The following is a 27,786-nucleotide window of genomic DNA, read 5'->3' as shown; positions in this document are numbered from 1 at the left end:
AAAAGAAACTGAATAACACAGATTACAACTTAGTGAAAAACAGGGCATACATGTGAGCAGAGGTAATATGATGGCATGTTGCAGGAAAGAAACAAAGATACTACAACAACTCTAAATGGTAACGAAGAGCATGGCATCAAAGCACATAAAACAAAAAGAAAATAATATCAAGACATCATATGCATATGACTCATGGATTAGTGGGAACCATCAAGACAAGTTGGATAACAGTTTCAGCAAGTGTAAAACAACAACATTTTCATAGCATGTTTGCAAGCTTGGAACATAGGTCATATGAAGTCTAAAATTATCAAACATGGCATATGGACAAAGTACTCATAGCATAATTCAAATCATGTAATTGGAGCATCTCCAAAAGAGGCATGTAATAATTAATATCAAGCTCACGACATGGCATCATGAAGTTAACAGAAAACTGGAACAACATTTAGGGAAGTTCATGGCAATGAAAACATATGCTACATGACTTATATGAGGCATCAAAAGGCATGGCATGATAGAGCATAACATGGACATCAAAACATGTTAACTAAGAATATCCAGATTATGCATGGATTGATGGTAGCATCCAATAAACATAGCAACATGATGTGGCATATTCAGACTTGACAGAACATTGACAATAAGTAGCCCACTTTACAAGCTTGATGCACTCACCACTGTAAAAACAACATAATTTTGCTCCTAAAACATGTTGACATGATGCTCAAAAGAAAATCGCACAAAAATATATAAAAATGAAAAAATGACAAGTTATAACAGTTTCCAGCATTTAACATCAGCAAGCACATTTGTAATAGGAATTAACATGTCAAGATGCACCCTAACATGAATGCAACAGAAACCAACATGAATAGCACTCCGAGATGAACATTTTCATATCAAGATCATCACCATAGGATCAATAGAGACAAAGTTATAACACTCACAACATGCACACATGATGTTAACAGGCAGCAGATCTCAGCAGTTCATCAAGATGAACATTAACATGAATGTAAATTACACTAGAATGTAGAGCATTCAGAGGCAAACATTTCGACATATCATAGACGCAAAACAGACACACATGCACAAAGTTATGGCCATGCAAACATGCACACATGCTGTTGAAAATTCTGGGACTTGGTGAAAATCTCACCTCGGGGACGAAGTGTTACAGGGACGGAGCGGTACGGCGCGACGCAGAGCCGTTTGGTTCAAGGGTTCGGCAGATCTGGTATGGCGAGGTCACCGCCGACGGCAGAGGTCGCTAGCGAGGCGTGCGGGCGCGGATCCGGGTGGTGGGGGGTGGATCCGGGGACACCAAGCCCGGATCTGGCCGGAGCGGGGCCGACGGCAATGGCAGAGGGCGGTGCTGGGGCGGACTCCGGCAAGGAGCGGGCTGAGGCAGGGAGGAGGCGACGAGGCGGGGCACCGACGGCGAGGCGAAGCGGCGCCGACGAGGAGGCGCGCGGGCGACGCAGCGCGTGGAGCAGCGGCGCACTGCGTGCGGGTGGCGTTGTGGCACTGGAGCGGGGGCATGGACAGAGGCGGACGGCAAGGTCGGCGAGCGGCAGCGAGGCGGCAGGGTCCCAGCGGTGGAGCATGGCGAGGCGCTGGGCGGCGGCGGCTGGCGGCGAGCGCGCGGGCTTTGCGGGCGGCGGCGGGTGTGGCCGGGTTCGCGCGGGCCCATGATGGGCTTCGCAGGCCGGCGACAAAGTGGGCGCGGGCGCGATGATGTGGCGCGATGGGATTGGGCGAGGGCGGCGGTGCTGGACATTTCCGGCCTGGGGTGGACACGTCCAGTGGCGCGAGGAGGAAGAGGCTAGGGTTTGCCTGAGATTTAGGAAGGGAGAGACGTTTATATAGGTAGACGGAGCTAGGGGAGGGCTATTGAGGTGCGGTTTTCGCCCACACAATCGAGGTCCAATGGCGGAGAGCATGGAGGGGGTTTAGATGGGCTAGCGGGCTGTCGTGGAGGGGTGCTAGGCTGCAAAGAGAAATGGGTCCGGCGGTTAACGCGGTTAACCGTTGGGGCATCAAACGACCTCCAAATGGAACGAAATTTGACAGGCGGTCTACCGGTGATGTACCAAAACCACTCGTCAAGTCTTGGCCCATTCCAAGAATGTTTTTCTCCCGCTCATGGAATAAGATTTGGGAGGTGCGGCGGGCGCGTCCGAGTGTGGTTGGGCTCAGAATGGACAACAGAGAGAACTGGGAGAACCCAGACGGATGCAAGTTTTGAAAAACATGTAGATGAAATGCAGATGATAACATGGTAAGATGCAACACGCAAGCGAATGAGATGGCAATGACGGCAAATAACTGGAAGACAACTGGCGCATCGGTCTCGGGGCGTTATAGTCCCACATAGTCACTCCAAGGAAAACGTTTCCGTTCGCAGGTACATCAAACACAATTTTCCCCATTAAATAGTTTGTGGTAGCGTTGCCATTGCACACGATATTAACAATTTTATCGTTTGCGTTATTGAATGCATCACACACGGTGCGTAGAAGAAACTATGTGGCAAAGGCTGTCCATCACACACAGTTTTGATGTGGTAAACGTTTGCGCAAGGTCACCTAATGCAAACAATTTTCAAGAGGATGTCATGTGTGATTGTCCATTGATCCAACACGGTTTATCCATAGAAACTGTGTGCGTTGCCTGAGGTCATCGCCCACGGTGTTTTCTCGATAAGCGTTTGCAATAGAAAAACCCAATTAGCAGGATAATTGGCCATTAGTAGGCTAATTGCCCCATTATTAATAATCTATTTATTAATCTAATTGGCATTTCATATTAAGCGCACATTATATTTCATTTCTATATTAAGGAAGCATGATTTCGTAATTGGAATACATCAGAGTACAACATCATATAGCTTCAGCACTCAGCTACCCCATTACACAACTGCACCAGCACCAAGTTTCACATGCAACATCTAGAACCTTTCGAAATTAGCATAATAGACGATACATAGACAGATGTATCTCATCTAGAAAACTGCTGAAGCGGAAGGCGAATATTGAGCCTTCAATGATGTTGAAGGTCTTTGCAACTTTAGGACAGTGCATGTGGATGATTGACCGTCCATCCTTCGTCCTCTTCAGGAACACTTCAATATAGAACCGTGGGTGTTGTACGAAAACCTTCCTCGCCTCCTGACCATAGAGGTAGTTTGAGAGGTAATCATGACTGAACTGCTTTGGAAAGGCCTAAAAACAAGGATGTGCATAAATATCTTCTCTTTATTGGAAATGGGGCAAAGGAATGATAAAAGGCAAGGTATAATAGTTAGTACCATCTTGTAGTGAACTTATGTCTTCGTCATTGTGCAGACAAAGATCTTGTTGTTTTTTGTCGCTAATTTCTTTATCCTAACAATCTTTTTGAGTTTCTTGACTTGACTGATATTCATGGACAACTCATTTCCCATATGCAAAAAGGGTCGAACAGTGGGTCAAAACTTCTGACAGTAGAACCAACATGTGCAAGACCAAATTGTTAAAAACCTAAATATTAGAATGGTTCCTGCAATTGCATAATAATGTGCTAGTAGACAAAGGACCATGCATGTGCTAACCTCAATTGTAGACCTCATTGCTTCCCATTGTTTCCCTGCAACGCATATAAGGTAGTTAGTCATCAGGTTAAGTGAGGATTCACATGCTATCAGCAAAATATGTTGATGAAAAATAAGCACATTGCAGATTCACCAGATTAATTCAAGCCACATGGAAAACCCATTTATCCAAACCAAGCATGATTAAGAACTAGGAAATATAGGAATGGTATATGTTTCTCATGTATTAAGTGCAGCCAAATTTGATTTATTCCTCACATGCACAACAATACAAAATTCTACCCACGACAATTGGACATTGCATTGCACAATTGAACCAAGCAGTTAACTAAACACCACAACAAATGAACCAAACATTAACTGAGCACCACATTGCACAATATAACATACTCCTAATAGAAGATCAGATAGTTAACCAAATCAAGCATGCCTAACAACCTGGAAATATAGCAATTGTATTTGTTTCTCATGTATTTAGTACAACCAAATTCACTTTATTTCTCACATGGTATACAATAACAGAATGCACCCAAAACAATTGAACATCACATTGCAGAATTGAACCAAACAATTAACTAAACAACACACCAAATGAACCAAACGTTAGCTGAGCACCAAATTGCACAATATAACATACTCCTAATAGAATATCAGACAGTTAACCAAACCAAGCATGCTTAACAACTTGGAAATATAACAATTGTATTTGTTTCTCATCTATTTAGTACATCCAAATTCGATTTATTTCTCACATGGTATACAATAACAGAATGCACCCACAACAATTGAACATCGCATTGCAGAATTGAACCAAACAGTTAACTAAACACCACAACAAATGAACCAACCGTTAACTGAGAACCACATTGCACAATGTATAACATACTAGAAGATCAGATAGTTAACCAAATCGAGCATGCTTGATAACTTGGAAATATAGCAATTGTATTCGTTTCTCACGTATTTTATAAAGATAAATTCGATTTATTTCTCACATAGAAGTCAATACAAAATTGCAGCTTGAAGAATTGAACATCACATTTGCAGAATTGAACCAAATAGTTAACTGAAGACGATAACTAATTAACCAAATAGTTAATAAGTGAGCATCGCATTGCACGACATATAGAAGATATACACTAGAGCAATAGATTGCATTGTAAAATTAGATAGCACAATTCACTAGAATTTGTTAAGGAAAGGCAGGAGCAGCACACGCAACGGGTAAACCGAGCATGCTTAACCGACATAGCTAGCAAACTGAACATGGGTCATTATAGTGAGCTAATAAGACAAGCTACTCCTCATCGTTGGAGATATCTATGATGATTGGCTCCTTGGACATGGAAGAGGGCAAGGCCTCCACATCGTGGGTGGCCTTTGTCGTAGTGGTGAGTTGCCTGAGCCGCTCCGAGCACCAACCTGTTGGCTCTCGAGTTGAGGTAAGCACGTGCACGCTGAGAAAACACCTCATAGTCTTCGTCGATGGCACTGAGGGTGGCCTCGATAAAAGGCCATGAACTGTCGTTTAAAGCAGCCAACCATGTCTCGGCATCGGTGCGCGAGGCATCGACGGTGGCCTCGACGGCGAGGTGCTCCTCCAAAATCTGGGGGTCGGAACGAATGGCAGCCATCGTGACCTCATCCGCACACGTGGCCGCGATTTGCATCTCCGCTGCCAAATGCTCCTTGAGCTCTAGCCTATACTGCGTGCACCATGGCTTAGAGCAGCGCTTATTTGGTGGAGGGGTTGGTGATTTTGGTGGAAAGTGTTGCACCAGCAGTTTGGGCATGTGGGGATGTGGAAGGAGGAGGAGGATGGGGGTCGGGTGTGGATTACTTGCCTAGACGAGGCCGAGCACCATGAAGGAGGGTTGCCATCGAGGAGGCGGCGTTGCAAGCAAGTAGTGAAGGGTTCAAGAACTTGGAAAGGAAGGAAGAAATAGGGGAAATGTGGCTTTTGGTAAGTGGGAGGGGGTGGGGAGGTAGATATTTCCACGGAAGCCGACAATTTTGAATCGGTGCAGAGAAAAACCTGGCGCGCAAAGTGTCATCAGACACGGCCCCTTCTTCAGAACTGTGTACAATATGTGAACAACACAAATGATTTAGATAGCTTAACCCATGTGTGATGAGTTCGAACGTCAAAAATTTTGGTTCGAATTTCCCTGGTTACAGTGGTCATCCACGTCACTACATAATTTGGGTACACAAAGGAGACTACAACACACCCACACTTCTTAATCGAGCAAGTTCAGCAATTAAACAAAAGCTAGCTGACCTAAACATTACTCTAACAAATTAAAGACCAATGCTCTTAATTAAACAAAGCAAAGGGTACTACCACAGCTGGTGCTCGTCGATCTCCGACGGCTCCTCCATGTCTAGCTCGCGCCCGACGATCTCCTGGGGTAGGGGCTCCATGGCATCCATCACACCATACTCGGCAAGCATCTCACCCTCTATGTCTGCCATCTCTTTGGAAAAGGCCGCCATGAGCTGGGCATGGGCAGACGCGATCTGGGCTTGGACAGGCTCCGTCGTGGCACGGTATGAGGCGGAGGAACGGACGGCTGCTCGACTATTATCGACGATTGCCAACTCTTTGGTCATGGGTTGCCGACCGTTGTCGGAGAAGCTTCGTTCGATTTGTGCGGTGACCGCCATGAGCTGAGCGTGGGCGGCCTCCATCAGGGCTAAGGCCGCTGCTGTTGAAGGGACAGCTTCTATGCCGTTCTCGCCAGTTGCTATCCCAGAGGCAGATGTTGCTGCCGCCACCTAGGAAGCAACAACATCCGTTTGGGCTTCCTTGGCTGCCCGGTCGCAGATTGCGGCCGCGCTCATGCACCTTGTTAGCATGTGTAGCACGGCTGCGGCTACGCTCTCGCCGGAGTGGGCCACTGAAGTAGCCCTCGCGACGTGGGTCCACGTCCCCATCTTTCACCAGCGACGATTGAACAGTGAAATGATATTTGGGGAGAGAGATAGTTGTGACACCCCCGATTCAATCGTACACTAATCATGCACGCAAATGTGTACGATCAACATCAGAACTCACGGGAAGATATCACAACATAACTCTAAAAGTAAAATAAGTCATACACGCATCATATTACAAGCCAGGGGCCTTGAGGGCTCGAATACAAGTGCTCGAACATAAATGAGTCAATGGAAGCAACAATATCTGAGTATAGACATAAGTTAAACAAGTTGCCGCAAGATGGCTAGCACAAACTGGGATACAGATCGAAAGAGGTGCATGCCTCCTGCCTGGGATCCTCCTAAACTACTCCTAGTCATCGTCAGCGACCTGCACGTAGTAGTAGGCACCTTTAGTGTAGTAGGAGTCATCATCGACGGTGGTGTCTAGCTCCTGGGTTCCAACGTCTGGTTGCGACATCCAAGAAGAAGTGGAAAAATGGGGAAAAGAGGGAGCAAAGCAACAGAGTACTCATCCAAAGTACTCGCAAGCAAGGATCTACACTACATATGCATGGGTATATGTGTAAAGAGGCAATATCGGTGGACTAAACTGCAAAATGCCAGAATAAGAGAGGGATAGCTAGTCCTATCAAAGACTACACTTTTGGCAACCTCCATCTTGCAGCATGTAGAAGAGAGTAGTTTGAAGCCCACCAGGTATCATCGCATAGCATAATCCTACCCAGCGATCCTCCCCTCGTCGCCCTGTGGGAAAGCGATCACCGATTGTCTCTGGAACTTGTATGGGTGTGTTTTATTAAGTATCTGGTTCTAGTTGTCATAAGGTTAAGGTACAACTCCAGGTCGTCGTATTATAGAGGGACACGGCTATTCGAATAGATAAACTTCCCTGCAAGGGTGCACCACATTTCCCAACATGCTCGATCCCTCTGGCCAGACACACTTTCCTGGGTCATGCCCGGCCTCGGAAGATCAACACGTAGCCACTCTACCTAGGCACAACAGAGAGGTCAGCACGCTGGTCTAAGTCCTATGCGCGCAGGGGTCTGGGCCCATCGCCCATTGCACACCTGCACGTTGCGTACGCGAACGGTGAGCAGACCTAGCAACCTCCATTACAAAGGAAGTTGCGTTACACGGTCCAACCCGGTGCGCCCCCCTCAGTCACTGACGTCAACAAGGTTTCGGCTGATACCATGACGTCGAGTGCCGATAACTGTTTCCGCGTAGTTGGTTAGTGCGTATAGGCCAGTGGCCAGACTCAGATCAAATACCAAGATCTCATTAAGCTTGTTATTATGAAGTAACCGCGAGTGCCGACCAGGGCCAGTCCTACCTCTCGCCTAGGTGGTCTCAACCTGCCCTATCGCTCCACCACAAAGATCCACACAGAGGGTTGTCGGGACAAATGTCCTTTCAGCCCCCAATCTGTGAATCACTCACGGGTACTCTATGAGCTGACCCAACTTTAGTCACCATCTGTATAGTATGTATGTATGTATAGTACATACCTGTGATCACCTCCGGAGTGATCACGGCCCGATAGTATAGCAAGGCGGACGGACAAGAATGTAGGGCCACAGATGATAAACTAGCATCCTATACTAAGCATTTAGGATTGCAGGTAAGGTGTCAACAACTGTAGCAACAATGACAGGCTATGCAATAGAATAAGATTAACCAAAACAGTAACATGCTACACTACTCTAATGCAAGTATTAGGGGGAAGAATAGGCGATATCTGGTGATCAAGGGGGGGGGGGTGAGGGAGTCCTGGATTAGGGGGTGTCCGGATGGCCGGACTATGACCTTTGGCCGGACTCCCAGACTATGAAGATACAAGATTGAAGACTCCGTCCCGTGTCCGGATGGGACTTTCCTTGGCGTGGAAGGCAAGCTTGGCGATATGACATGAAGATCTCCTCCCATTGTAACCGACTCTGTGTAACCCTAGCCCTCTCCGGTGTCTATATAAACCGGAGAGTTCTAGTCCGTAGGACGAACAACAATCATACCATAGGATAGATTCTAGGGTTTAGCCACTCCGATCTCGTGGTAGATCTACTCTTGTATTACCCATATCATCAATATTAATCAAGCAGGAGTAAGGTTTTACCTCCATCGAGAGGGCCCGAACCTGGGTAAAAACATCATGTCCCTTGTCTCCTGTCACCATCCGCCTAGACGCATAGTTCGGGACCCCCTACCCGAGATCCGCCGGTTTTGACACCGACATTGGTGCTTTCATTGTGAGTTCCTTTGTGTCGTCGCCTTTTAGGCACGATGGCTTCTTCGCTCATCAATCGCGATGCGGTCCGGGATGAGACTTTTCTCCTCGGACAGATCTTCGTATTCGGCGGCTTCGCACTGCGGGCTGACTCGTTCGGCCATCTGGAGCAGACTGAGGGCTACGCCCCTGGCCATCAGGTCAGGTTTGGAAGCTTGAACTACACGGCCGACATCCGCGGGGACTTGATCTTCGATGGATTCGAGCCCCAACCAGGCACGCCGCACTGTCATGATGGGCACGATTTAGCTCTGTCATCGGACAAATGCCCAGAGCGTCGCTCAGGTGTCCACTCCGACCATTAGCTCGGAGCCCACTACGCCAGTCGGGGACGGACGGTTAGACGCCACCCCGGAAACTGCAATCTCTACGGCGATAGAGCCGGATACCAGCCTAGTCCCCCGCAGGGCCCGTGACTCCGAGGTGCCGGACTCCGATTCGGACTCCGTAAATCCCGCACCTCTCCCGGTTAAGCCCGATTGGGCTCCGGTTATGGAGTTCACCGCCGCGGATGTCTTTCAGCACTCACTTTTCGGCAACATCCTGAATTCGTTAAAGTCTCTCTCTTTGTCAGGAGAGCCCTGGCCGGACTACGGCCAACACGGTTGGGATACGGACGACGAAGAAATTCGCAGCCGACCCACCACCCACTTCGTAGCCACTGTCGATGATTTAACCGACATGCTCGACTTTGACTCCGAAGACATCGACGGCATGGACGCCGATGAAGGAGACGATCAAGAACCAGTACCTATATGGAACTGGAAAGCCACCTCGTCATATGACATGTACATGGTGGACACCCCTAAAGCGGGGGATGGCGAGGAGAGAACGGAGGATGACCCCTCCAAGAAGCAACCCAAGCGCCGATGTCAGGGGCGCCGCTCTAAGTCCCGCCAAAGCAAAAACGGCAATTCCGGCACCGGAGATAACAATATGCCGGACAGTGCCGAAGACAACCCCCTCCAGCAGGATTCAGTACAGAAGGACGAAGGAGCCAGCCCTCATGAGAGAGCGGCCGACAAAGAGGATGAGGACGACAATTACATGCCTCCCTCTGAAGACGAGGGAGCCTCGACAACGATGAATTCATCGTGCCAGAGGATCCCCTCGAGCAAGAGCGTTTCAAACGCAGACTCGTAGCCACGACAAGCAGCCTCAAGAAGAAACAGCAACAGCTTAGAGCTGACCAAGACTTGCTAGCCGACAGATGGACCGAAGTCTTGGCTGCCGAAGAGTATAAACTAGAACGCCCATCCAAGAGCTACCCAAAGCGCAGGCTGCTTCCCCAACTTGAGGAGGAAGCAACTAAACCTACATCACCAGCGTACGATGAGCCCGATCGGCCACCCCGTGGCCGCGATAGAGAGGCCTTCAGGCCCTCGACCCAAGCCGCACCCCGACACCACTCAAAACATACCAGAGTATGGGGAGACGCAACAGACCTGTGAGACATCTTGGAGAATAAGGCAAGGCAAGAAAGATCGATCTACGGATCGCATGGGCGCCCCGCTTCACGTGACGCTAGCCGCCACGCCGGACATAATAAGTATGGCCCGACCTGATACAATAGACCAAGCTCGTCCGAGCTGCGTCGCGATATTGCTCAGTACAGGGGCGCCGCACACCCACTATGCTTCACACACGAAGTAATGGATCATCAAATCCCCGAGGGCTTCAAACCCGTAAACATCGAATCATACGATGGCACAACAGATCCTGCGATATGGATCGAGGATTATCTCCTTCACATCCACATGGCCCGTGGCGATGATCTACACGCCATCAAATACCTCCCGCTCAAGCTTAAAGGACCAGCACGGCATTGGCTTAATAGCCTGCCAGCAGAGTCAATCAGTTGTTGGGAGGACCTGGAATCCGCATTTCTTGACAACTTCCAGGGCACATATGTGCGACCACCAGACGCCGATGACCTAAGCCACATAATCCAGCAACCAGAGGAATCGGCCAGACAATTCTGGACACGGTTCCTGACAAAGAAAAACCAAATAGTCGATTGTCCGAACGCCGAGGCCCTCGCAGCCTTCAGGCACAACATCCGAGACGAATGGCTTGCCCGGCACCTAGGACAGGAAAAGCCGAAGTCTATGGCAGCCCTCACGACACTCATGACCCGCTTCTGCGCGGGAGAAGACATCTAGCTAGCTTGTAGCAATAACATAAGCAAGAGCCCCGGCAATTCGGATACCAAGGATAACAACGGCAGGTCACACTGCAACAAGCATAAGCGCCACATTAACGGTGACAATACTGAAGATATGACAGTCAATGCCGGATTCAGAGGCTCTAAACCGGGTCAGCGGAAGAAGCCATTCAAACGAAACCCTCAGGGCCCATCCAGCTTAGACTGGATACTTGATCGCTCGTGCCAGATACAAGGCACCCCCGAACAGCCAGCCAATCACACCAACAAGGATTGTTGGGTGTTCAAGCAGGCAGGAAAGATAAGCGCCGAGACCAGAGACAAGGGGCTACATAGCGATGACGAGGAGGGGCCCCGGCCGCCGAACAACAAAGGACAGAAGGGATTTCCCCCGCAAGTTCGGACGGTGAATATGATATACGCAACCCACATCCCCAAAAGGGAGCGGAAGCGTGCTCTCAAGGACGTCTATGCGCTGGAGCCAGTCGCCCCAAAGTTCAACCCATGGTCCTCCTGCCTGATCACTTTCGATCGACGGGACCATCCCACCAGCATCCGTCACGGCGGATTCGCCGCACTGGTCCTAGACCCAATTATCAACGGATTTCACCTTACTAGAGTCCTAATGGACGGCGACAGTAGCCTGAACCTGCTTTACCAAGACACAGTGCGAAAAATGGGCATCGATCCTTCAAGGATTAAACCCACAAAGACAACCTTCAAAGGTGTCATACCAGGGGTAGAAGCCAGCTGTACAGGCTCGGTCACACTCGAGGTGGTCTTCGGATCACTGGATAATTTCCGGAGCGAGGAGTTAATCTTCGACATAGTCCCATTCCGCAGCGGCTATCATGCCCTGCACGGACGAACCGCATTTGCAAAATTCAATGCGGTGCCGCACTATGCATATCTCAAGCTCAAGATGCCAGGACCTCGCGGAGTCATCACGGTAAATGGAAACACCGAAAACTCTCTCTGAACGGAGGAGCACACGGCGGCCCTGGCGGCGGAAGTACAGAGTAACTTCTCAAGGCAGTTCTCCAATCCAGGCGCCAAACGTCCGACAACGTCAAGCGAGCCCGAAGTAACTTACAACAAATCCAGCTGGCACGTTCCGAGCAAGCATAGCAATGCGGCCCCAACCCTAGCCCCTGCCAAACGGCAATACTGGTACCACACGTACATAATTACGCCTTAAAGATACCATGGGCATAAGGGGAGGGGCACAACAACGGCATGCCTAGAATGCGGCTCAACCGCACTAGGGGGCTCCCTATTTCGCCGTTTTACTTTTTCACACACTTTCAGGACCCAACTATTCGGAAGGCCTGTCCGGCAATACTCTCGCCGAACCAACGATGCAATAGCCAGGGAGGAAGCAAGCCACGTCAAAAGTCCAGGTGGTCTCTCTAACGAGTTTAATACATGTTTCTCTTGCAATCCTGCAGCTTGCCCCTGAAGGGGAATATGTCAAATACTCCCATCTCTTGCTTACCGCACTTTTTGTATCGTTTTGCTTTCGCAGCAGCCCTTTTTTTAATGAACAATATATAGCTCTTACCTATTATTGTATTTATATATTTTTATATATGCAAATATGTTCAGTCATGACACTATGCAACAGTACACTCTGGTACGGATAATACACCAGGGGCTTACAACACCCCATAACATGGTGTGAGAAGACCGAACACTCTAACAACTGCGGCACCCCGAACTTATAGCACTATATGCATCGGCTCCGAATCATGTCTTTGGTCAATAGTTGGGTTTGCCCGGCTCCCATGTTTTGGTACCTTATGTTCCGCATTGTTGGCTAAGGTAGCGCTGGGAGAACTACTGCGATTGTGCCCCAGTTGAGCTGGGTTAACACCTCGGTAGAGAAAGCTAAAACTGACTGTCATGATAGTGCGAGAGACCGGTCGCTGTTCGCGAGGTTTTTTCGAGTCCTTAAAGACTTATGCCGCTTCAAGCGAAGAACCGGACTTATCCGGCCTAGGCGTGGATAGCGCCCCGAACTCGGTCTTCCGAATACTAGGGGCTTCGCCGAAATTTAAAATTATAGAATTCTATGGCTAAGTGAGAGTGATAAAGCATTATAAGTCCGACGACCTGGTTCATTGTGCTGAATGCCTCCCTAGACGGACCCAAGAATGGGAACAAGAGCGCTCAGGTTTATCCCGAACACCCCAACACTCGTGGCATGGGGGTCGAAGCCGACGACTTGCATCTCTCAGATTTGATAAACGGCCGCACAGAAGGTAATATTTAAAATTAACAAGCGTTGCTTAACGCATATGAACAAAGCTTCAGCATACAGGATAACAAATGCGAGTTTACTCATAAATTACATCTTTGGAACACTCATCCGCTATGCGGCGGGCACCCTTCAGAACGCCATTATAATACATCTCGGGCATACGATACTCCTTGCCCGGCGGTGGTGCGTCCGTCAACAGCCTCTCCGCGTCTAGCTTGCCCTAGTGCACCTTAGCACGGGCAAGGGCCCGACGGGCACCTTCAATGCAAACGGAGTGCTTGACGACCTCAATCCACGGACACGCGTCCACCATCCGCCGCACCAGACCGAAGTAGCTCCCAGGCATGACTTCTCCAGGCCACAGCCGAGCTATGAGGCCCTTCATGGCCTGTTCGGCCACCTTGTGGAGCTCAACCAGCTGCTTCAGCTGGTCGCTCAGGGGCACCGGATGTTCGGCCTCAGCATACTGAGACCAGAACACTTTTTTCGTCGAGCTCCCCTCTTCGGCTCGGTAGTATGCGGCGGCATCAGACACACTACGGGGCAGATCGGCGAACGCTCCTGGAGAGCTCCGGATTCGGGTAAGTAGCAGATAATTAACTTTTATATTTTTGCTTTGCATAAAGAATGCCTTACCCGCCGTTATATTCTTCATCGCCTCGATCTCCTGAAGGGCCTTCTGGGCTTCGGCCTTAGCGGTCTTGGCACTCTCAAGAGCCAAGGCAAGCTCGGACTCTCGAGTCTTCGAGTCACGCTCCAAACTCTCGTGTTTTTCCACGAGAGCCTGGAGCTCTTGCCGCACCTCCGCCACCCGCGCCTCCTGCTTCTCTCGCTCGGCGCGCTCCAAGGCCACACTCTTTTCGGCCTTGGAGACCGCCTCTTTCAGGGTCGCTACCTCGGTCGTGGATCCTGCAACATTAAGGTTGGTCCTGTTATTATTATTATGCAACCAAGTATTTTTACATACATTTACAGGAGGTACTACGTACCCTCTTTATCCTCGAGCTACTTCTTGGCACGGCCGAGCTCGCTCTCGGACCGCTTGAGGCTTTCCTTCAAGGCATTGACCTCCGCAGTCAGTGCGGCAGAGGTCAGCAGCGCAGCCTGCATTCCCATATTGACATATTTCTATTAGACTCCTGCGTATATCTTTTAAGATACTCAGTTCGGCTTTTCTTTCCGAACACCGAACTAAGCATCAGGGGCTACTGTCTATGCGGTAACATTTTTTATATATGTTTCTGAACACATACCTCAAAGCCTGTTAACAGGCTTGTGCAGGCTTCCGTTAGCCCGCTCTTGGCGGACTGAACCTTCTGAATCACCGCACTCATAATAGTGCGGTGTTCTTCGTTGATAGAGGCGCCGTTGAGCGCCTCCAGCAAATTGTCCGGCGCCTCCGGGTGGACGGAAGTCGCCGGTGTCGCGAACTTGCCCTTCTTGTTAAGGCGCCGCCTGTCGGGCTCTGGAACCACTGATGGTTCCGGAGCAGTGTCCGGCCCAGGGCCGGACTTAGATCCCTCCGGGGCTTTACCCCCTTTGGGCTGGGAGTCCGGAAGGTCGCCTTGCGGCGCTTCCAGGACCACCTCCTCCTGGTTTTGTCCCCTACGGGACTCCGCCTCAGCATCGTCTGTAGGGAGAGGGGAGGAGGCCGTCGGAAGTGAAGTGCTATTCACATCCGACAAATTCAGAGATCCGCTCGACGAATCGCCAAGCTGAGCTCTGGGCGGACTGCATGATTAGCTTCGGTGTTAGAAGCTATCAAATAATAAAGGAGTGCAATAATTCATTCGGGTAGCCGGACACTTACGACTTTGCCAGGGGCTTGACCCTGGATGGCCAGTCCTCCTCGCCGTCTTCGACGTCGGGGTCGTAGTCCGGCAGAAGGGGCTTCCCCTTCTTGGACCCTCCGGCTTCCCCAGTTGGGGCAGCCTTTCTCTTCTTTCCTCCCCCCACTGGAGGGGGAGAGGCATCTTCTTCTTCCTCCTCCTTATCTTCGGAGGCGGAGGGCGCGTTGGGGCCGTCGGGCAAATCCGACGACACCGGGCGCCGGGAACTCCTTCGGGTCCCCGTGGCCTTCTCCTTGGCCTTCTTCTCCGGCACCACATGGGGTGCCAGAACCAGTAGCTTTGCTAAGTGTGCGTCTACTGGGCCTTCGGGTAAAGGGGCCGGACAGTCAAACTGTCCGGATGTCCTCTTCCAATCCTGTCAAAGGAACGGGAGTTTAGATCCCACATAAGGTCACACTATGAAATGCGGATATCCCGTAAGGGACTAAAGGTGAGCTTACTTCGGAAGCTTGACGTTTGGCGCAGAACCCGCGATCCTCGGTGACGGGAGGGGAGACCTCGGAGCTTTTGAAAAGCACCTTCCAGGCGTCCTCGTGCTTCGTTTCGAAGAGCCGGGATAGAGTCTGGTGCCGGGCCGGGTCGTACTCCCACAAATTGAAGTCCCGTCGTTGACACGGGAGGATCCAGCGGAAGAGCATGACCTGGACCACGTTGACAAGTTTAACCTTCTTGGCCACCAGGTCTCGGACGCAGGTTTGAAGTCCGGTCACCTCTTCCAGATTGCCCCACGACAGGCCCGTCTCTTTCCAGGATGTGAGCCGGGTGGGGATGCCGGATCGAAATTCAGGGGCCGCTGGCCATTTGGGGTCGCGCGACTCGGTAATATAAAACCACCCAGATTGCCACCCTTTGATGGTTTCCACGAAGGCACCCTCGAGCCAGGTGACGTTGGCTATTTTGCCCACCATGGCACCTCCGCATTCCGCCTGTCGGCCTTGCACGACCTTCGGCTTGACGCTGAAGATCTTCAGCCATAGGCCAAAGTGGGGCTGGATGCGGAAGAAGGCCTCGCACACGACGATAAACGCCGAGATATTGAGGATGAAGTTCGGGGCCAGGTCGTGGAAGTCCAGGCCGTAGTAGAACATGAGCCCCCAAACGAACGGGTGAAGAGGAAAAGCCAGTCCGTGGAGGAAATGGGGAAGAAAAACAACCCTCTCATGGGGCCTAGGGGTGGGAGTGAGTTACCCCGCATCTGGGAGCTGGTGCACGATGTTGTTAGACAAGTATCCGGCCTCCCTCAGGTTTTTGATTTGTCCCTCCGTGACGGAGGAGGCCATCCATCTACCTCCCGCTCCTGACATGGTTGGAGAAGGTTGAGGTGGGAAGTGCGGGCTTGGGCGCTGGAGCTCGAGCGCGCAGGGACGGATAAGCAGAGGAGGAAGAGGGCGTGAATGGAAAGGGTGGATTCTTATCCCCTTATATGGGCGGCCAACACTACGAGCCCCCACCGGCCTAATAAAACTCGCTTATCCCCCAAGCACCGCGGTTAATGGCGTGGTTGGGTTACCCACACCCGTATTAATGAGAATCCCGGAATAAGGGGACACGATCTCTGCTTTGACAAGACGTGCCAAGGAAACCGCCTCGCTAAACGCGCTGAGGTGGAACAATAAAATAAATAAAGAGCCTGGCTGTGGCATGATGTCACGCCACGGAATACGTCAGCAGACCCGATTAATACAAATATTATTCTCTCTACGAAGGAATGTGGAACTTATTTTGCAGAGCCGGACACTACCCTGGTGTTCAACATCTTCTATGAAATATTCGGAGGAGGAACCCGCCTTGCAATGCCGAAGACAACTTGCGCGGCGGACTCGTCGTCATTGAAGCCTGGTTCAGGGGATACTGAGGGAGTCCTGGATTAGGGGGTGTCCGGATGGCCGGACTATGACCTTTGGCCGGACTCCCAGACTATGAAGATACAGGATTGAAGACTCCGTCCCGTGTTCGGATGGGACTTTCCTTGGCGTGGAAGGCAAGCTTGGCGATACGACATGAAGATCTCCTCCCATTGTAACCGACTCTGTGTAACCCTAGCCCTCTCCGGTGTCTATATAAACCGGAGAGTTTTAGTCCGTAGGACGAACAACAATCATACCATAGGCTAGATTCTAGGGTTTAGCCACTCCGATCTCGTGGTAGATCTACTCTTGTACTACCCATATCATCAATATTAATCAAGCAGGAGTAGGGTTTTACCTCCATCGAGAGGGCCCGAACCTGGGTAAAAACATCGTGTCCCTTGTCTCCTGTTACCATCCGCCTAGACGCACAGTTCGGGACCCCCTACCCGAGATCCACCAGTTTTGACACCGACAGGGGGCTTGCCCGGTTGCTTTGGCAAGAAGGAGGGGTCGTCAACTCCATAGTTGTACTAGGTAGCAGCGGCGTCGGTCTCGTAGTCTACCGGAGAGAAGAGGGGGAAGAAACAATAAATATAATGCAAACATAAGCATGACGATGCATGACATGACAATGAGCGGTGCTAGGTGTGCCCTAACATGGTAGTAGGTGATACCGGAGAAAGGGGGAAACATCTGGGACAGTATCCACGGTGTTTCGCGTTTTCGATCAGATGAATCGGAGGTGAAATGTTGCAGGTTCGCTATTCTAGGGACGTGTGGCTGACAAATGGGCTGCATATTCGGATTCATCTCATCGTTCTGAGTAACTTTCATGTACAAACTATTTTCATCCGAGCTACAGTTTATTTTATATTAATTTTTAATGTTTTAAATCTCTTTTAGAATTAACAGAATAAATTTAATTCGAAATTCAGTTTATGATGTCATCATGATGTCAGCATGACGTCAGCGGTCAACTCTGACCGTTGACCTGGTCAACCTGACAGGTGGGTCCCACCTGTCAGTGACTGTTTAGTTAATTAACTGTAGTTAATTAGGTTAATTAGTTATTAGGTCAATTAATCACAATTTATTAAGTTAATTAGTTTAGTTAATTGACTAATTAATTAATACTTTTATTTAATATTTTTTAGTTCTTTTTTAAAATGTTCAGGGTGTGGGCCCCCTGTCATTGGCCCAGGGGGCCTATCGGGCGGGGCAACAGTTAGCGGGCACTAGGCGCTGGGCGCCCGCTACGGCACGGTTGCGGGCGCGTGGGGGCCGGCCCCCGTGTGGAAACGGGCGTGCCGGTGCAGCGATGCGGGAGCGGAGCGGCTGCGGCAGAGCGCAGCAGCGCAGCGAGGCGCAGGGGGGCCAAGGCGGCGCGGCAGCGAGGAGGACAGGGTGTGGGGCGGCAGACGTGGGTGCAGTGGAGGGGCGGCCCTGCCGCGGCCCGATGCGGCCTCCAGCGCGGCCGTGTGCGGCCAAGCAACGGGAGGGGCGGCGGGTGGCAACGAGCGGAGCTGGGCGCGGCCGTGGTGCGGGCCAGCGGCGGAGTAGCAGAGCCGACACACGGCGAGCAGGAGGTAGTGGCGACGGGCGCACGCGCTGGCGGCAACAGCTAAGCCGAGTAGCAACGGCCAGGAGCTTGAGCAGTAGCGCAACAGGGGGCAGCGACAACAGCGCTAGGACGTTGTGGCAGCGATGCAGCGCCAGGGGGGCGTGGCCTGCGGAAATGAGGCGCTCGGGCGAGCAGAAGCAGGGAGGAGAGGAGAGGGCGTGGCCCTCACTGGGGTTGTAGGGCACGGGGAAAGGGGGGTGTCGGTGTCAAAACCGGCGGATCTCGGGTAGGGGGTCCCGATCTGTGCGTCTAGGCTGATGGTAACAGGAGACAAGGGACACAATGTTTACCCAGGTTCGGGCCCTCTCGATGGAGGTAAAACCTTACTTCCTGCTTGATTAATATTGATGATACGAGTAGTACAAGAGTAGATCTACCACGAGATCGTAGAGGCTAAACCCTAGAAGCTAGTCTATGATGGTATGATTGTAATTGTGATCGGCCTTCTAAGGACCAACCTCTCCGGTTTATATAGACACCGGAGAGAGCTAGGGTTTACATGGAGTCGGTTACAAGGAAGGAAATATAATATCCGGATCGCCAAGCTTGCCTCCCACGCCAAGGAGAGTCCCATCCGGACACGAGACGAAGTCTTGAGCCTTGTATCTTCACGCTTCAATAGTCCGGATGATGTACATAGTCCGGCTATCCGGATACCCCCTAATCTAGGACTCCCTCAGTAGCCCCTGAACCAGTCTTCAATGACGATGTGTCCGACGTGCAGTCTTGTCTTCGGCATTGCAGGGCGGGTTCCTCCTACGAATACTCTGAAGTAATTATCAAACACTTAGATCGTGTCCGATCCGCGAGGTGATTCTCACACACCATTGTAGGGAACATAGCATAAATCTGATCTGCCGGCAATCTTCATACGTCGTGCCTTTGCATCGTGGCCCGGTTCAACACGAACCGGTGTTTCTCGCTCCACCTCGACTCGCGTTGCGAGGCGGTTTTATTGGCACGTCCTATCAAGGCAGAGATCGTGTTCCTCTTATTACATGATCTTCCATTAATACGGGCGTGCGTTACCCCACGACGACCGTTGGCATGACTCCGTGTGCTGTTAGATAAGCCTCAAGTGGTCACCCTGAGGACTCTTGATATTCACCCCCTTTATAAAAGGGGCCGAGGCCTATGCCTCTTTTCCACCTCCCTCGCGCCTTCTCGCACCTCTAGTTCTAACACCCAAGACCTAAGCTCCAACACCCCATATCCTCCAATATGTCCGGATCCAACCCTCAAGGCCGGTGGGTGGCCTCCTCGATTCAAGAGGAGGACATTGCGTCGGATATCTGACCGCCGACATCCAGCATAGGCTTCCTGGTCCAGGGCAGGTCATCCCTTCACCGGAGCCCAATGAGAGCGTCGTGTTTGTTCCTCACTTCCTCCGCGGCTTGGGCCTCTCCCTCGATCCCTTTGTGAGGGGGCTCATGTTCTATTACGGGTTGGACATTCATGATCTAGCTCCAGACACTATCCTCCATATCTCATCGTTCATCATTGCGTGCGAGGCTTTTCTCCACGTCACTCCACACTTCGGCTTATGGCTCAAGACCTTTAATGTGAAGCCGAAGATGATCGAGGGGCGATATGTGGAGTGCGGAGGTGCCATAATAAGCAGGAACGCTGATGCCCCATGGCCAGAGGGTTCTTTCCCAAAGGTATCCGATGTATGGCAACGGAGGTGGTTTTATGTCACGGCTCCCAGAGGCACAAAGTGGGTGGCCTCTCCCGAGTTCCGCTCGGGCCCTCCGTCACAACTAGCGTCTTGGACCGACGTAGGACGGAATTGGGGGGCCGCTGGTGATATACTAGTACTACAGAGCCGCATCCGGGAGCTTCTTGAGAGGGACATTAACCTTGTCAGCATAATGCAAGTGATGTTAATCCGACGGATGTTGCCGTGCGAACGCCGGCCTCTTCGGATGTGGGAGTTCAATCCAGAGGGTCCGCGGACTGTTAAGCACTTCTTCGGCCTGAAGCTCGAAGGGATGTGCAAATTATTCTTCGGACCACAAGTAGAGTGTCCGGACACCACCGAGGATGCGGGCCTAAGCTGCAATCGCCTAGATACCCAAGTAAGTAACCTTGTCACCGGACACTTTGATTTATATTTGTCATAGTTGTTATTCTGAAAATCATCCGTGGCCAGGAATGGCTCAGCAAGGCGGAGAGAATCAGGTGTCCGATGCCACTTCCCGAAGGCTCGCCTGGTCCCACCATGGCCAAGATGCTTGACCGGGTACTCATCAGAATGCCCTCAGGGAAGGACAAGGGGAAGAACGAAGAAACCGAACTTCACACGCTGCGCATCCGAACCGGGGGAATTGTTTCCTCCCCTGAGGGGGATAGTCGGGAAGGGGAGGCTAAAGCCTCCTCCCCGCGCGGGAAGAAAAGGGCCGCCTCCAAAGACTTGGAGATGGAGATGCCCAAACCAGGGAAAAAGGTATCACCAAGGGGCTCTGCCCTGATGGACACCCTCACCGCGTCATGCCCACCAATGAGTCAGCCCTCCACCGAGCTGTAAGTTAATCGTTAATTCGAAGGTACTGCATTTCTCCGAGACCAATAACTAGGATTCGCCTTTTGCAGTCCGGCTAGCAGCTCTTCTCAATAGAGTTCGTCTTCGAGGGATCTTCCTCCAGAGATGATGGAGAGCGAGACCCCACCCACCTCTCCGCCTCATGAAGCGGGCGACACCGAGGTGTCATCACGGAGGAGTCCGGATCTGCCGAAGCCGGAAGCCAATGCGTCAGCCACCCTGATCCCGGAGCGTTTGGCTCCCACGAGGGGTGATGAGAAGGGCCCGACACAGTTCAATGTCCGGCCGGACGTACTAACAGGCCTACTGGAGCGAGCTGCGCTCTCAGAGGAGCACCGCTCATTAATGAGCGCGGTGCTCAAGAAGATTTCATCCGCCATAAGCGGTTTGAATGAAGCATTTACAAGCCTGCTCAGAGGCTTTGAGGTATGTAGTAAAAATGCACTATTTTTTGGCTGTGAGGCACGCGCTAGGTGTGCTCCATATGGATAGTAGCCCCTGAGACTCTGGTTGCCCGCCCTAGGCGGCAAACGGGGGATCATATACTAATGATGGTGCTGTGCATATGCACAGGTATCTAAGGGTCTGGAAGCCGACCAGTCCGTTGAAGTTGCCGAGCTAAGGAGGCAGATCAGATCTATTGATGCAGATATCATGCTGGTGAACAAGCGGCTGGATGATTCACAAGGTATGTGCTCTGCTTTCCTTATTATGTTGTATAGGAAAATATGAGAGGGGCATAATATTAATGCAATATGCTTGGACTGCGGATTGTGCTGCTGCCGTGGAGGCCCTGAGGGCGGAACTTGCCCAGGCCAAGGAACAATCTCGGGTTAGCAGTGCGGCTGCCCTAAAGGCGGCCGAAGAATTGAGAGACGAACATGCTGCTCATCGCAGAAGCAAGGAAAAGATAGCCGAAATGGCTATAGAGTTGAAAAATGCCGCCGACCGGTATGAACTCCTTGAAAAGGAGAATAAGGCTAGTTCGGCCGACTTGAACAAGGCACTTAATGCCACCAAGGAGATGCGGACCACGGTCAGGGGTGTGCGGGAGGAGCTTCAACAGGCCGGTAAAATCGCGGCTGGGGGCTCCTACGTACTGCGGACAAAGTTTTTGGATCCGAAGTATGCTCCCCTGGATGTACGCTGGAGTCCTGCAGATGCGTATGCGGAGTTGGCGAAGAGTACAGCTGATGCAGCCAAGTTTTTCAAGGATCAAGGTGATAAAGAAGTGGAGAAGCTTTTCTGGTCGCAATTCAATGCTCCCGCGCACCCGCTGCCGTTAAGTGAGAAGATGGTTGCTGCGGCGGAGCTTCACAGGTTGTCCGGGCTTGCAATGCGGTCTGTAATAGACCATCTTTGGCCAAAGGGGCCTAAGCCGGACAGTTACTTTGGTTTGGTGCAACAGTTCCTTGGGGCCGTGCCTCAGATCGATGCCATGAGGAGGTCGGCGTGCATAGAGGGTGCATGAATGGCTCTTGCTCGCGTTAAAGCATATTGGACAGATATGGAGGCCACCATTGTGGTGACCCAGAATACGGAGGGAGGCCAATATCCGACCGAGCACTACTTGGCGCAGGTAATAGAAGGTGCCCGCTTAATAGAGGCGCAGTGCTCGAAGAATGTCTTGTTCGAGTGACAAATCAGATCATTGTAAAAACAAGGTTATTTTGGTTATAAGGCTATATTTATACTTTTTGCCTGAAAGTATTATTGTGTCTCCTGTGCGACCGTTATATATATATATATATGTAATCCGAAAGTTAACAGTCGTTGGCTTCAGCCCCCACGCATACAATGTGGGGGTGTTCGCGAAAAATATGCATAATCACAATTGATCCAACGTCTTGGTCCATTAAGGAGGTGATCGCATGTTGAACTAGGCAACCGGACTATATAGCTGTAACACTTTCGCTTAGCCATGGGACTCTAACGGTGGGGCTACTATGTAGCCCCTGGTACCTTCGCATGCATCCGAATACAAGCGCGTGTGTACATGACCGGGAAACGGTCCTTTGTTAATGCGGAGGGATTCTAAAGATTCCGATAAGTCTTCGAGTGGTTGAACAGTCTCTCGCTGTATCATGACAGTCAGTTTTCGGCTTTCTCTACTGAGGTGCTCATCTGGAATAACCAGGGCACAATCACAGTAGTTCTCCTTTGGCCGCCTTAGACGATAAGAACGGAACGTAAGGCGGCAAACCCAGGAGCCAGGCAAACCCAACATTTGACCAAGGACATGATTCGGAGCTGATGCATATAAGGCCAAACTCATGACGCCAAACACTCCTGAAGGTATTCAGACTTTATAATAGAAAATGGGCTGAAGAAGGCCCATTCATTATAAACCTTGTAGTTCCAGGTACGTGCATTAGTCTGCCGTGGCGAAATGCCAATAACGGCAGTATCCTCTGTGGGTATGGAACCCATGGGATGTTTTAACAACAAGAGGCAGTAGAAAAGGTTTACACAGGGGCTTAATCTAAAGAGAAACCTTTTGAGCGGGGCCCTGCTGCATGTCTGCGCCTTTGTCTCCATTGTGCCGTATCCTGGAAGGGCATCGCGCGAATGTTGTGTGTAAAGAAGAAAACTCATGTAGAAGAGTACAACGTAAGTATGTGATGAATAGTAAAAGTGTAAGATGTTGGCCTGCCAATAAGGTTGAGCCAAGTGTGGGGCTATACTAAATATCTACAGTCCCTGGTGTCCTCTATGGGATTACATATATGATGCCCTGGTTCAGTTTTATCCGGGCTGCCGGACTCGTCTAACCGTGTCTGTGGTCTTAATGACCAGTCATGCTTTCTGATATTGGAGGCCGCTTATAGTCCGACCGCTAGGGCCGTCGCGTGTTCCTCTACGTGTGAAGAGCGCTCTGTGTTTCCGTTAACGGTGATGACGCCATGTGGACCGGGCATCTTGAGTGTAAGGTAGGCATAGTGCGGTATTGCGTTTAAGCGGACGAAGGCCGCTCTTCCAAGCAATGCATGATAGCTGCTTTGGAAGGGTGCGATGGTGAAGAGTAGTTCTTCGCTTCTGGAGTTGCCTGGGGAGCTGAATGTTACCTCCAGTACGATGGAGCCCCTGCCGTAGGCTTCAACGCCTGGTATCACCCCGTCAAAGGTGGTGTTGCTTTGGATGATTCTGGATGGGTCTATCCCCATTCTGCGGACAGTGTCCTGGTATATTAAATTGAGACTACTGCCGCCGTCCATAAGGATGTGGGTGAGATGGTATCCGTCGATTATTGGGTCAAGCACCAAGGCCTCTGATCCTCCGTGCCGAATACTAGTCAGGCGGTCCGTGTGATCGAAGGTGATCGGACAAGCCATCCAGTAGTTAGGTGTGGGTATGATGGGCTCTATAGCGTACGCATCTTTGAGCGCGCGTTCGTGCCTTCTCATGGATGTGTGAGTCGCGTGGATCATGTTTACTGTTTTAACCTCTGGTGGGAATTTTTTCTGTCCCCCAGTGTTCGGCTGACAAGGTTCATCCTTGTCTTCACTTGGTGTTTCCCTTCCCTTGTGTTCGACATTTAATTTGCCGGCCTGTTTGAAGACCCAGCACTCTTTGTGCGTGTGGTTCGCAGGTTTGTTGGGGGTGCCGTGAATTTGGCATAGTCCGTCCAGAACTCTGTTCAGATCGGACGGTCCCTCTTTACTGCCTTTAAGTGGCTTCTTATGCTGATCGGGTCGAGAGCCCCTGAATCCGGCGTTTACCGTTGTGTTGTCCGGGCTCTCTTCCTTGTTTTGACGTTTGTTTTTATTACGCCGTGGCTTCCCGTTGCCATCCCTTATTTCGGATGTGCTGGGATCGCTGGTGCCTTTACGGGCCAGACAACTATCTTCACCCGCGCAAAAGCGGGTCCTAAGGCTTGTTAAGGATGCCATTGTCCTTGGCTTTTCTTGGCTGAGGTGTCTGGCTAGCCACTCGTCGCGGATGCTGTGTTTGAATGCCGCTAAGGCTTCGGCATCCAGACAGTCGACAATTTGATTCTTCTTAGTGAGGAATCTGTTCCAAAGCTTGCGGGCAGACTCTCCGGGTTGTTGGATTATGTGACTTAAATCGTCTGCATCCGGAGGCCGGACATAAGTCCCTTGAAAATTGGCCTAAATGCGTCCTCGAGTTCCTCCCAACTCCCAATTGAATTTTCGGGGAGGCTTTTCAACCAGTGTCGAGCTGGTCCCTTTAACTTGACGGGAAGGTATTTGATGGCGTGGAGGTCATCCCCATGAGCCATATGTATATGCAGGATAAAATCCTCGATCCAAACCCCTGGGTCTGTCATTCCGTCGTATGCCTCTATATTCACAGGTTTAAAACCCTGTGGAAATTCATGGTCCAGTACTTCTTCGGTAAAGCACAGGGGGTGAGCAGCCCCTCTGTATCTGGACGTGCTGTGGCATGCCGTCGGCTGCTGTTGTGTCCGGTGTTTATTCCGAACTGGTATTCGATTGGCATAATCGTTTTGGTGACCATAGTCCCTCGCCGGGGTGTGTCCTTTAGATCCGTAGATGGACCTGGCCGCGCCGGCTTTCTTATCCAGGTGCTCACGTAGATCATGCGCGGTGTCGGTAGCCTCTTTGTTGCGGTTATGAAGTGGTACGTCTGGCCTCCTGGGCGTGTTACTCTTTAGTGGAATGACCTCGTCGTCGAATTCTGGCAGTAGCTTGCGTTTTGGATAGCTCTTTGTATGGCGATCGTTGTCGTATCTTTCTTCAGTGTCTAGCACTTTATTCCATCTACGATTGAGCATTTCCTGTGCGGCTTTGAGCCATTGCTTCTGCTTCTTTAGACTTCTTGCGGTGGCCATAAGCTTACTGTGGAGGTTATCTCGTTCCAGCGTGTTTCTGGGATGATGAATGCATCGTCATCCAGAATTTGTTCTTGTGCTGGTTCGGCTTGATAACCTCATCCATAGAGATCATTTCCATCGGGCGTCTGCTCCGAACTGTGTTCGGCGTGACCTGGCTCGTCCTACTCCATCGCTGGGTCCGTATGGTCGTTGTTGCCTTCGGGGTTGACTGGAGTATCGATCCTTCTGGCGCTCTTGCCGCTATTTTTACTGTTGCTGGACTTGGAACGGCGTCTGCGCTGTCGCTTTGGCTTTTGCCCGGGGGTTTAATCTTCCGGATTGTCGCCGTCGTCCTCCTTGGGTGTATCCACCATGTATGTGTCGTGTGACGAGGCAGAAGTCCAGTGCCCCATAGATTCTGAATCTTCTCCTGCATCGTCGTCCATACCGTTGATGCCTTCGGAGTCGAAGTCAAGCACGTCGGTTAAATCATCAACCGTGGCTATGAAGTGGGTGGTGGGTGGGTAATGAGTTTCTTCGTCGCCTCCTTCCCACTCGAGCCGGACATAGTTCGGCCTGGGGTTTCCTGTCAAAGAGAGAATTTTTAACGAGTTCAGCATGTCGCCAAAGGGTGAGTGCAGGAAGATATCCGCAGCGGTAAACTCCATTATCGGAGCCCAGCCAGGCTCCGCGGGCTCGGGAGTGCGCGGACTGGAACCAACAACCGGATATGAATCCGGGGGTCCAGAGTCACAGGCCTCCACAGAGGTGAGACCTGTGTTCGGCTCCACCGCCGATGAGTGTGCGGCCTATGGGGCGGGGTCCATCCCTCCGTCGTTAGGCAACGCAACCTGCTCCGGATTTAGGTCCGGGGCTACTGCAGGGGTGATATCCCGAGTGTTGTCCGACAGCAGGTCTAAGCCGTGCTCGTCGCGACTGTCCGGTGCTCCTGGCATAGGCTCGAATCTGTCGAAGATCAAGTCTCCGCGGATGTCAGCCGTGTAGTTCAGGTTTCCGAACTTGATCTGGTGGCCAGGGGCGTAGCTGTCGATCTGCTCCAGATGGCCAAGCGAATTAGCCCGTAGTGCAAAGCTGCCGAACACAAAGATCTGTCCGGGGAGAAAAGTTTCACCCTGGACCGTGTCGTTGACGATGATTGAAGGAGCCATCGAGCCTTGCAGCTACGACACAGAGGAACTGTCAATGAAAGCACCAATGTCGGTGTCAAAACCGGCGGATCTCGGGTAGGGGGTCCTGATCTGTGCGTCTAGGCTGATGGTAACAGGAGACAAGGGACACAATGTTTACCCAGGTTCAGGCCCTCTCGATGGAGGTAAAACCCTACTTCCTGCTTGATTAATATTGATGATACGAGTAGTACAAGAGTAGATCTACCACGAGATCGTAGATGCTAAACCCTAGAAGCTAGCCTATGATGGTATGATTGTAATTGTGATCGGCCTTCTAAGGACCAACCTCTCCGGTTTATATAGACACCGGAGAGGGCTAGGGTTTACATGGAGTCGGTTACAAGAAAGGAAATATAATATCTGGATCGCCAAGCTTGCCTCCCACGCCAAGGAGAGTCCCATCCGGACACGGGACGAAGTCTTGAGTGTTGTATCTTCACGCTTCAATAGTCCGGACGATGTACATAGTCTGGCTGTCCGGATACCCCCTAATCCAGGACTCCCTCAGGGGGCGAGGAGGAGGACGTAGATGACGGGGATGAAGAGGAAGCAGTCCGGCGAGGATGCTCCGGGCGGCGAGGTGGCCGCGGCGACGGGCGACGGGGGGAGATGGGATCGGCTCCTCCCAATCCAGATCCAGTCGAGGGAGTGGGGGAGTGGGGTGTGGGGCGACGGGGGAGTGGGTTACA

The sequence above is a fragment of the Triticum dicoccoides genome, chromosome 2B (assembly GCF_002162155.2).
Source record: "Triticum dicoccoides isolate Atlit2015 ecotype Zavitan chromosome 2B, WEW_v2.0, whole genome shotgun sequence".
NCBI lineage: Eukaryota > Viridiplantae > Streptophyta > Magnoliopsida > Poales > Poaceae > Triticum > Triticum dicoccoides.
Note: the sequence above shows the minus strand (reverse complement) of the source record.